Raw genomic sequence first — 11184 nt, 5'->3', positions numbered from 1 at the left:
CTCTGCTGAACTTTGCTGTTATTCCTGAGAACAACAATCCTCATAGTCCCCCAAACTTTTACCCTCAGTGTCATCCTCAGCTTCTCACTGTCTTCCATCTCCATCTCCAATCAGGTTTCAGTCATGTCTGATTCTTTGTTACCCCTTGTGAGGTTTTCCTGGCAAAGATAATTGGGTGGTTTGCTATTTCCTTCTTTATATAATTTTACAGATGTGGAAACTGAGGCAAACAGGTAAAGTGACTTGGCCAGGGTCACATAGCTAGTAAGTGTCAGAGGCTGGATTTGAACTCCGTTCTTCCTAACTCCAAGCATAACACTTTATCAACTCTGCCATGGTTCAATAATCACATGTGTCATTCTGTGTACTGTGCCCACTCCTACCATACATCTGTCTGCTCTGTATGCAGCTGGAGGGGGGAGGGGGACATCCAAAGAAAGGGCTGCCTCTACCCTTCTAGTGCAGCTCACAAGCAGAGGGACTGGCTACAACTCTTTAAAGAGTGTACAGGAAGGCAGTCACTTTGGTAATTGAATGTGCAGTGTTCACTGAGGGAAGCATGTGAAACTCTGCTTTCTAAACTGAGCAGGAAATAAAATAAAATAAAATAAAATAAAGAGTCAATAATAAGTGAATTGAAAAGAGCTACAAGAACCCGTCATATCTTGAAAAAGTCCCTGATTTGAATGCAAATGAATGAGGTTCCAAATGAAGGCCAGAGAGTCAGAAGCACCTGCTGAGCTTAAACAAACTGCTGATCTCCCCTTTGTTTGTCCTCAGATTTGGCTGCCCTAACACTGACAGTGTGCTTGGAAAAGGACACTTGGGAGCTATGTTTTTATGTCTTTACCTCTACACATTGGAACTCTACCCAACTGAAATCAGGTAAGAATTTAAGGAAAATGGGACCAGAACATCCAACAATGATGGTAAAATGTTCCTATTAAGGATTCAGGCAGGTGTAGATCTACTGGGTCATTGAGTTGAAAACAGAGCCCACGTACATTCAATTCAATTCAACTGAACCATTACTTACAAATTGACTACTCTGAGCAAGACACTAACTGAGCTTGGTACCGGGAATAGAAAGCCAGAAAGAAAAAGATCCTGTTCTCAAAGAAATTCCATTCCATTGACTTTGCACCAAAGGTGAATAATCAAAGAATGGATGTATAATGAGGACACCAAATGATTTAACGCACGTCTTTCTATTGTGTGATTCTCATACCCAACTGCTTTGCCATATTTGGCTAAAAAAAGAACACTTTTTTTTAGACAGAAGGAAAAGGCTTATGAATCAGTCTGAAGGATGCTTCCCTGTGGTGTACCACATTGGAGACACCAGAAAGCCTGTTTATTTTGCCTTGGAGGCATGTTAACTTTCTAGTATTTGGCTGTTTTTTGTCCAGCTCTTTGTTAGGTCAACCACTGATGTGACCTTCTTCAGCTAAAAAGTAAAGGTGTTGGAAGGAGAAATGTAAGAATAGTGAAGGAAATCTGTTTTAAATATGATGACGAGAGGACATACATTTGGGGTAGGGAAGGTCAGAGGAAAGAAAGAAGACCCAGGGAGGGAAAAGTAAGGGACAACAAGCAAAGAGCAAATTCTTCCAGCCCTCTGTCCGAGGTGCTGACCATTCATCTTCTCGATTAGCAGTATCATTCAGGCATTCACAAGTTTTGCCATGTCTCAATATCCACTGGAGCCCATTCCTCTGTACTTTATTAACTCAATAACAGTGCAGCCATCTGTACTTTCAAATCCCTTGCTGCCAGCCCATTATTCTACTAAACCCTTCTCTCCGCAGTCTGACCTTCTCTCTGATCACAGTGGGAAAAAAGAACCACACTGGGCACCCTAACACCAAGTTGTCTTCCTAATATGTCAGAGGGCTATAGACAGCCAGGTGCAGTCAGTAAAACACTGGCTCTGGAATGAAAGGACCCGAATTCAAATTCTGCTTCCCTTTGATGCTCACTGCATTTGTGACATTGGGTCAGTCATTTCTCTGTGACATGGTTTGCTCATTTGTGCAATGAGAAGAATATTGGACTAGATGGTGTAGGACTCTTCAAACTGAACAGTTATGATTTTATGACATGTTTTATCTACAAGAACGTAATAATCTGTCTCTTCTATATTCAGGAAATATGGCAGGGCCTCTGTTGGTTCTCCAGGAACACAACAAGCTCTATAGTGAGTGTGGCTGAAAGGGCTTGGGAGCTGTGAAAATCACCTAACAATAAAGATTTGGCTCATTTTCAGGGAACAACCTTTCGTACAACAACATTGAGATAGAAGCCACTATTTAAGGTTGTTAGGGCATACACTGCTGTATTGCAGATTTTTTTAACTTAGTAACCAAGCTCATTGGCTTGGGACAAGAGGAGGAGGATGAGGATGGGAAGTTAGGTAAGCTTAATATTCCCTGACAAATGGGAACCAAGAAGTGCAGGCCTTGTGCCATCCACGAGGGCATTCATATCAGCACTTCAAGTCTGACTCCCATTGATGGGAGGGTGTTGTAGAGCTGATAGAATGGCTTTCAGTGAGCCCCTGCTATGGGAATGTTCTAGAGCACTTTGCTTCTCCTTCCTCTTAGGAAAAAAGCAAATTTATATTCAGCTCAATACAATACAAGGTTTATTTGTTGTCTTTACTCTAGTGGTTAAAAATTTAAAGACTTTAAAGGCTCCAGGGAAGTTCTGACCCTTCATATGTTCTTGAGTAAGCTGTCCAAATAAAAATAAAAGAAAAAAGCCATCTGCTGTGTTTGTATCCATGTATATACGGAAGTATGTATGTGTGTGTGTGTGTGTGTGTGTGTGTGAGCGTTTAAACCACTTTGGGCCCAAGAACTCTGTCAGAAGGACAAGATAAAAAATGTTATGAGGGACAAATTAATTCTGGAGATTACTCAGAAGGTTACAGGACAGGAGGCAGGAAGTTGGCTCAAAGGTCCTCTGGATCTTGATAGAACAAGATGTAGTCCGTTCTGGTGAGATTTGCTAGTGCTACAGAATTTATTAATGCCAAAGCTCGAGCGAGCAGCTTTTGGCTCTGGGATGACTGACCTGCTCCACCTCACTTCTCAGCTGCACAAGCACATTTAGGAGTTACTGAGACATTAGTAATTACTGAGACCTTTCCATTAAAATTCTACCTTATTCTCAGTAAGGCACTGAGCGAGGTGAGAGGGAGGCAGGGGGAAAAGCAAAGCAATGTCTGCCCTCAGGTTGCTTATATTCTAACTTTTTCTTCAATTGTTTTCACTTACAGGCAGAAAGGAATGAGTGTTGGTGTTATAAATTCATGCTGTGGTGCAGTTTGCTACCTTTGTCTTCATCATTGGCAGCTATATCACTATTCTGCAGCCTCTGTTGTTTGGAGTAGTGCCTATTCATTCTGCTATTGCTCTCTCCTTCCTGATTGAGACCCATGGCCTCCCACTGCTGGATACCATGCAAGAGACAGAAAAGAGGTCAGTTCCTGACTCCTATCAGTGAAAAGATAACACTGAAGGAGATCCAGTGTGTCTTTGAGGCTCTTCTTTCCCCTGGTCTCAATATGCAACTATAGTGGGGGAAATACATTGGATAATTTCAGAGTTATCATGGCAAACCCAAGTTCCATAACCCACTGCACAAATCTCTTCTTCCTATCCCTTTTAAATATAAGACAACCAATATAATACATTGAATTGTATTAAAGTGACCATTATTGGGAATCAAAGTACTTGGAGATACCTAGGTAAATTTCTTATAGATACACCACATAGAGTTCAGTTCAATTATCTCATTAAAATTCTCTTAATTTCAATTTACTTTAACACGTACCTATTAAGTGCCTACCATGTACAACGTAGGGCAGATTGGGGGCAAAGGGCATAGAGTACTGGGCCTGAGTCAGGAAGACTCATGTTCCTGAGTTCAGATTTGGCTTTAGCTACGTGACGCAAAGCAAGTCTTTTAAGTCTGTCTGTCTCAGTTCCTCATCTAGAAAATGATCTGGAGAATGACATGGCAAACCACTCCAGTACCTTTGCCAGGAAAACTCCAAATGGGCACATGAAGAGTCAAACACAACTGAAAGAACTGAAAAAACATTTGTTCGAGGTGAAGTCTTAGATGGTGGGAAGAGAAAGAAGGCACAAAACATCTTGTTCTTTAGATTATTATCTAGGTGGGGAAAGTACACATATGAAAATAACCATATTGAAGAGAAAAGGTTCCGGCAAAGTCTGATGGAGAAGTTTAGGTGAGAAAGCAGACAAGCACGTGAAGAGCAACCGAAGACTTCATGGAGGAAGCATGGTTTGTCTGCTCTCCACATGGATGAGAAAATCATTCTGCTTATGCTAAAGCAATGAGTACCTCTTTTCAAGGCTGGCTGAATTTTCTTTCAGTTCCCCCAGTGCAAGGGTCAAAGAAGAAGAGTTAAAACCCTCCTTCCCCACTGTCGCTTCAAGACCATGCCAACATTACTTAGGAAGCGTTCCTACTTGGAAATTAATATGATCGTGCCATCAGCCAATGTCCACACTCTTGTTGCTATCATCTCCTGTACTCCAGATCACCATGACGGTGATATCCATGAGTTCCCTGCTTTCCAAATGCATTCTCTACATCACTCACGATCTCACATTCACCTGCATGCTCACCTTCATCCTTGGGGACTTCAATATTGACAACCATAGCACTCTGAACACTCTCCATTTGTTAATTTCCTTAATTCCTATGACTTCTATCCCCACTCAAGGTCAGCTACCTGTAGTGGTGGCCACATCTTCGACCTCAATCTCACAAAAATTGTTTCACCTACAGGATCTTGACCTCTGAAATTCCGCTCTGATTCTCCCTATTGCTCTCCTCTTTCCTATGTCCTCCTAGGCTGGTTTTCATTCCTCACTGGACTTGTAGTCCGATAAAACTTCTCTCTCCTCCCAGTGCCTCACCCCTCTCTTTGCTTCATATTCCATCTTTAACAGTCTTGACTCAATAATCAGTTCAATTTGGTGTTCTTCTCCCTATCTAAAGTTGCCTTTCCTAAGAAGTAACAACCTTCACTTTCATTCCTGTATTTCCACTACTCATGCCCACCATACCACCCTTCACTTCTACTCCCAAGAATTCCCCCTACAACCTACCCAAAAGAGTGGCCATGCAGACTTGGTCTGCAGACCTACAGTCAGGAGGAATCCATTCCTCCCCACAAATGCCCATTGCCCTTTGGGGCAGCTCCAGGAGCCAGGAAGGTTCGGTGGAATTTGACTCTTTGCAGTTCTCACCCTTTGCTCTTGGTCTGCTCCATGGGACTCAGCAGAGCAAAGCTAATCCCTCTTCCACATGACAGGCCTTCAAATACCAGAAGACATCTGTCCTGTTTCCTCTAGTGAGAGGCAGCTAGTGTTGCAGTGGACAGAGCGCTGGGCCTGGAGACAAGACAACCTGAGTTCAGATCTGGCCTCTGACACTTCCGCATGTGGGCATGTTGGCAAATCACTTTACCTTCCTGGGTCTCAATTTCCTCATCTTAATGAAGAGGGACTGAGTCCAGATGCCTCTGAGATTCCTCTAGGCTCTAAATCCATGGTCCTATATCCACTCAGTCACCATCCTCTGGATGTTTACCAATGTCCTTCCTAAAATGTGATGCCCAGAACTGAGCACAATATTTCAGACTAATTGGGACATGGGGTATCTGAAACTATTTTCACCTCCATAAGTGGTGTGGACATCTGTTTATTCCCTTAGTGGGAGGGCAGGGTGTGTGTGTGTGTGTGCTCACTCTGACCTGTTTTGTCAGTCAGATTCTCTCCAGGTCCTAGTGGTCAGCTTGTAGTGGTGGAATACTCTGAGCTTATCCACAACTTCAGCCATTGATCCTTTTTTATTTGTTGAATCCTTTCAGTCATGTCCAACTCTATGTGACACCATTTGGGGCTTTCTTGGCAACGGTTCTGGAGTTGTTCTCCAGGTGATTCTGCAGCTCATTTTACAAATGAGGAACTGGGGCAAACAGGGTTAAATAACTTGTCCGTGGTCACACAGCTAGGAAGTGTCAGAGGCCTGATTTGAACTCATGGAGATGAGTGCTTCCTGATTGTGAACGCGGTGCTTTCTCCACTGGGCCACCCGGCTGCCCTCCCTGAGAGTCTACCAATGCATCTTTATTTACATAGCCAGCCAAATACACTGGTGACATGTAGACTAGAGACTTAGTCATTTACTTTACAATCAGGCAAAAGATACAATAACATCACAGTCACTCCCATATTAACACAAATACAGGAATTTAAAAAACATCATCAACCGCACATGGCCCTGGGTCACTTTCTCCTAACTGTCTACACATTTCCTATGGGGGAGAGTGGGCACACACTTAGAGACAGCTGCCAAGGAGGCACATGTGAGAAGAAAACCCATGTCCTGGAGGTAACACACAACTCTGCAACTCTTCTTATCCTGAGACCTGAGCGTAGAAATGCTTTGATGGACGTAGCCTAAGTGTGCAGCTGATGCTCGCTCTGCCATGCTGCATTCATCCAGGGTACGCTTAACTGCTGCTTCACTGACTGCAACACCACGGCCAGCGTGGTTGATCTACTCTGCCACTTCTCTGATTCTCTTCTGTGAAGGTTTCTCTCTGCTCACTTGTACGTACTCCTCAAGAGCAGCTCTAGTAACCATCACTTCCAGTCTCAAACTTAGAGGATTCACATCTGAAATCTGTCTTTTCCCCTCTCTTTTCCTCCTCTTTCTAGGTTCAGACACTGGGCACTATGTGGCTATGACCCGCCTTTAACTAAAGACTGATAACCATATTCTCATCTTCTGTCTATGACCAGTTGAATTTATATTTGTGCCTTCTCATAGAACTGTTATAGTGTCTGTATCATTCCAGTACACATAGTTTGCCACAAACACTTCTGTCTTAGAACTCTGGGTCTCTCCTTCAGAACTCATCTTCAGACAAATGAACCATCAAAGCCAAATTAACTAACAGAAAACTCCTCTGTATGAGAACGCAGTATCTTGAAAGGACAGGACCTTGCACAGATAGGAACTCAACCTTCTCTGTGTACATCTTTTTCCCACTCCCTCCAATGCCACCCTTGATAGAAGGCAGGGCTCTAGCAATTTTTATCTTGGGATTCACAGTGACTTGCACATAGTAGGTGCCTAATGACACCTGGACAAACTGATTGTCTTGATTTACTCAGGTTTATTTTAAGACTCACCATTCTCAGCCCAGGTTTCTTTGCAAATGAAAGTGTCCTTTACCCAAGATTTTAGAGTCCTTTCTTCCAGCTGGGACAACCTTTGCTTTGCATATTTAATAGCAGAGTTGTTTTGTTTCTGTGCTTTTCCTTGATCAGGTTGAAGAGGGCACAATCTCTGATGGGAAATGCCAGTCAAGATGTGCAGGAGAGACCAGCCTTGCTTATCCCTGAAATGCCACAAGCTGAGAGCACAGTTTAATGCTTTCTTGTGGGCCCTCGACTCTACTTCCAAGGGACTCCAATGTCTGGACCCAGCTGCATTATTTTTTCTTGTTCTGAAGTGAGATCTACCTTCTCTAGATTGAGAGTGCGCTCTCTGGCTGCTGAGAGGATGGAACAGGGTGGCCTGCTAGAACTTCCCTGAAATTTAGTACATGAAATAAAGTCTTGATTGTTAAGCATCATTCATCAAAATGAGTCTAATAAACAGTGAAGAGAAGTACGAACGCCTTGGGTTTGTGGTGCCTGGTACCCTCTGAGACCTTACTCAGTACCTCAGGACATGCCCATAGATCTTGGTGAAGTGTCCTCCCTCTGGGAAAGTCTGTTAAGACTGATGTCAAGTGCTGAGGCAAACAATGGCTGTCCTGTTCATTATATCTGCCTAGCCTGGCAAGCCAGTCCTGTCTTCCAGTAAGAGCTGGAAATACAAAGCAAGGTAGGAAGCATTGTGGACAGACAAAACAGCCTCTTATCCTTGTAGCTCCTTGGAGGATATACAGAAGAACCTTAATTAGGGGCACCACCCTCCACTTGGGGAGAGCATCTTTAGTCAGAGGACCTGGGATCAAATCCCAGTAGTGCTACTTCCCACCCCTATGCCCTGGGGCAAGTCACTTATTCTCTCTGGGACTCAGTTCCTTCATTTGTAAAATGAAGGGGTTTGACTAGAAGGTTCTAAGGTTTCTTCCAGCGTCTTTTCCCCCAGTCCTGCCCACGTGCTAGCATGCATCACCATACCTGAACACTGTACCTTCCAACAAATTCCACAGTACTTTTAAATCCAGTGAAACCCTCCTTCTTCCCACCTCAGCCCCGCACAATCACACAGCCATGGTCACTCCCATGTGCTTACCATTAACCACAAGCATTTCAATTCTTGATCAAGTTAAGCTAATGAGTCGATGAGCATTTATTAAGTGCCTACTATGTGAGAGGCATGGTGTGAAGCATTGTGGGTATAAAGAAAGGTGAGAGACAGTCCTTGCTCCCAAGGAGCTCACATGCTAATGGGGGAGGGGGGAACAATGAGAACATCTCTGTGCAGACAGGAACTAGAAAGCATAAACTGGAAATAGTCAACAGAGAGAAGGCACCAGCACTGATGGAGGATGGGAAAGATTTCAAGGTTTTAAAAAAATGCTGCCATTCTTCTGTCTGCTGTAACCACTTATCGTTCAATCTCTTCCTCTGTCTCACTTCTCATCCCTTTCTTTATCATCAACATGGCCTCCATCCCTGGCTCACCACTTTCTCAGGCCATCACTCCTGTTCTGCCTTCACTCTCCCCCCCTCCATATCTTGATCCTACACTTCATCAGAAAAGCTCTGTTATTGGCTCTTTCTCTCTTATCATTAATCACTGTCCCCAATCATGGGACAGCTGGGTGATATAGTGGATAGAACACTGGACCTGGAGTCAAGAAGACTTACCTTCCTGAATTCAAATCTGACCTCAGACACTTACTACCTCTTTGACCCCGGACAAGTTATTTCAAACTGTGTGCCTCAGTTTCCTCATCTGGAAAATGAGCTGGAGAAGGAAATGGTAAGCCACTTGGTATCTTTGCCAAGTAAACCCCAAATGGGATCACAAAGAGTCAGACAACAAAAATCATTAACCCTGTCTTGCCAGTCCCCAATCCAGGAATATTTCCAACATCTGTGTGTGGCTGGTCCTGAGCTTCTCTATGAAGATAAAGAATCATGCAGACTGTAACTACTACACATTCATGTTATTTAACTTCAAATGTACCTTTACTACAGTGAGGCAGTCCTTTTATTTTTTCCTTATTTATTCACTCTCCCACTCTTCACAAGTGTTTCAGATCTTCTTTTCTGTCCTCAAACCTTCCGCATTTGCCTTGCTCCCACTTTCTCAGATGAAGGACTCACTTCTTTCTTTAATAAGAACCTCGCAGCCAATAGTGAAATTGTTTCCTCCAACATTAACAATGTGAAAACATTATAATAACCAATAACATTCCCAGTGAACTCTTAATTGCCAAATCTGATGGTCTTTCCACAGTTCTAATCTTTCTCAAAATTTCCTCTACTTGCTCATATCCACCAAGACCCTGTCCTGGACCCCTTTATCTTCTCTCTCTCCTCTGCTTCCCTCACTGACTTGGTCAACTTTCATGGGCTTAATTATGCTCTGTAAGTACATTTCTCTCAGATGCATAAATCCAGCTCAAGTCTCTCTCCTGAGCTCTAGGCCCATCATTAATAGCCTACTGCTCATTTCAAAATAGATGTTGGGTAGTCATCTCAAACTGAATATCACCAAAAGATAACTCATTATATTTCCCCAAAACACACAGCTTATTTTGGAACGTCACCATTTCTATGAAGGGCATCTACTTCAGTCACTCAGTTTTACAGCCTAGGTACTATTCTCACCTCCTTACTATCCCTTACTCCCATATACAATCAGTGACCAAACCTTGTCATTTCCACCTCTACAACGTCATAAAGTAGACACATTGATAGATATAGTTACCAACCTATGTGGTCTATATGTATGCATGTATATACATACATGCATACATATGTGTGTATATATATTACACATGCACACATATACATGTGTGTGTATATATATATTCCTTGCTCTCCATTCACAGACTAGTCTATGCCCTCATGATGTCGTGTCTCAACCATCGTAACACATCTGCGCTTACCTGATCCCTCGTTATCATCCCATTCACATTTTACTCCCATCCCACGCCATATTCTACAGCCACCCACAAATTCCACAGTGCATTTTGGAATGTATCTCGTCAGTAGGCAATATGCTTGCTTTCAACTGCAATCTTCTCCTTTCTCAGTAGCCTAAATCAATAGATCAAATAGAAAATGCTTTGTTTGACTTGTAAAACTCTTTATCTAACCCAGGACTCCTTGCTCTTCCTAGTACAAGACACTTCACCCCCCCTTCCAGGTATTTTCCTTATCTTCCATGCCAGGAAATTTCCCCCTCCTCATCTGCCTCTTGGCTCCCCTAGTTTCTCTCAAGCCCCCATCAAATCCTAGGAGAAGTCTTGCCTGATCCCCCTTAATTTTCGTGTCTTCCCTCCATTGAGTATTTCCAATTTATCCTCTACACAAGTGTGTTTGTACATAGTTCTCTAGACTGTGAGCTCCTCAAGATTTGGGGCTGACTTTTGCCTTTCTTTATTCCCTAGCATCTAATACAATGCCTGGCACGTAGTAGGCACTTAAACATTTACTGATTGACTGACAGTAAAGCAGCCACAAGGCCTCCCCCCCCCCCCCCCGGTGTTTCCACCCCGAACCGGAGAGAGAGCATTGGAGGTATAATCAGGAACCTCTGACAGATGAGCCCTCGTCAACCTGTAGATGGCGCTACAGACTTTGGACATCCAAGTGTCAGCAGCGGACAATGCGCTCTAGCTTTCACGTAAACAGTCACTGAACCAGTGCTTCTTTCTTCCAATGAGCGGGCTCCACGCAGCCCAGAAGCCCCGCTGCTGGCTCCTTCCCACTGAGGGGCTTTGCAGCTGGCCTGCCATCAGCGCCCCCCGGTGGCCACTAGTTCATCTTTGCCTTACGGTGTCTAACCTGAGGAGTTTACCATGTGGTCGGTGATGAGCCTGATGACTTTTGTTCAATGTCCCCACGTCCTCCAGATACTTACTGGACTTTGAAGCTCATTGAT

The 11184-nt window shown here is 43.6% G+C and overlaps 1 long non-coding RNA gene across 1 annotated transcript; it reads left to right on the top strand.

Annotated features, from left to right (window-relative positions):
* Positions 1–661: 661 nt before the first annotated feature.
* On the top strand, positions 662–7674 carry LOC144455289 (uncharacterized). Its single transcript, XR_013484018.1, has 3 exons — positions 662–885; positions 3281–3482; positions 7380–7674. It is a non-coding gene; the product is annotated as an uncharacterized LOC144455289 (long non-coding RNA).
* Positions 7675–11184: the final 3510 nt, after the last annotated feature.

Source organism: Phascolarctos cinereus, unplaced genomic scaffold (genome assembly GCF_003287225.1).
Source record: "Phascolarctos cinereus isolate Bilbo 61053 unplaced genomic scaffold, phaCin_HiC Scaffold_9;HRSCAF=440, whole genome shotgun sequence".
Lineage (NCBI taxonomy): Eukaryota > Metazoa > Chordata > Mammalia > Diprotodontia > Phascolarctidae > Phascolarctos > Phascolarctos cinereus.
The sequence above is the reverse complement of the archived record's forward strand: the minus strand, read 5'-3'. Positions and strand labels throughout refer to the sequence as shown.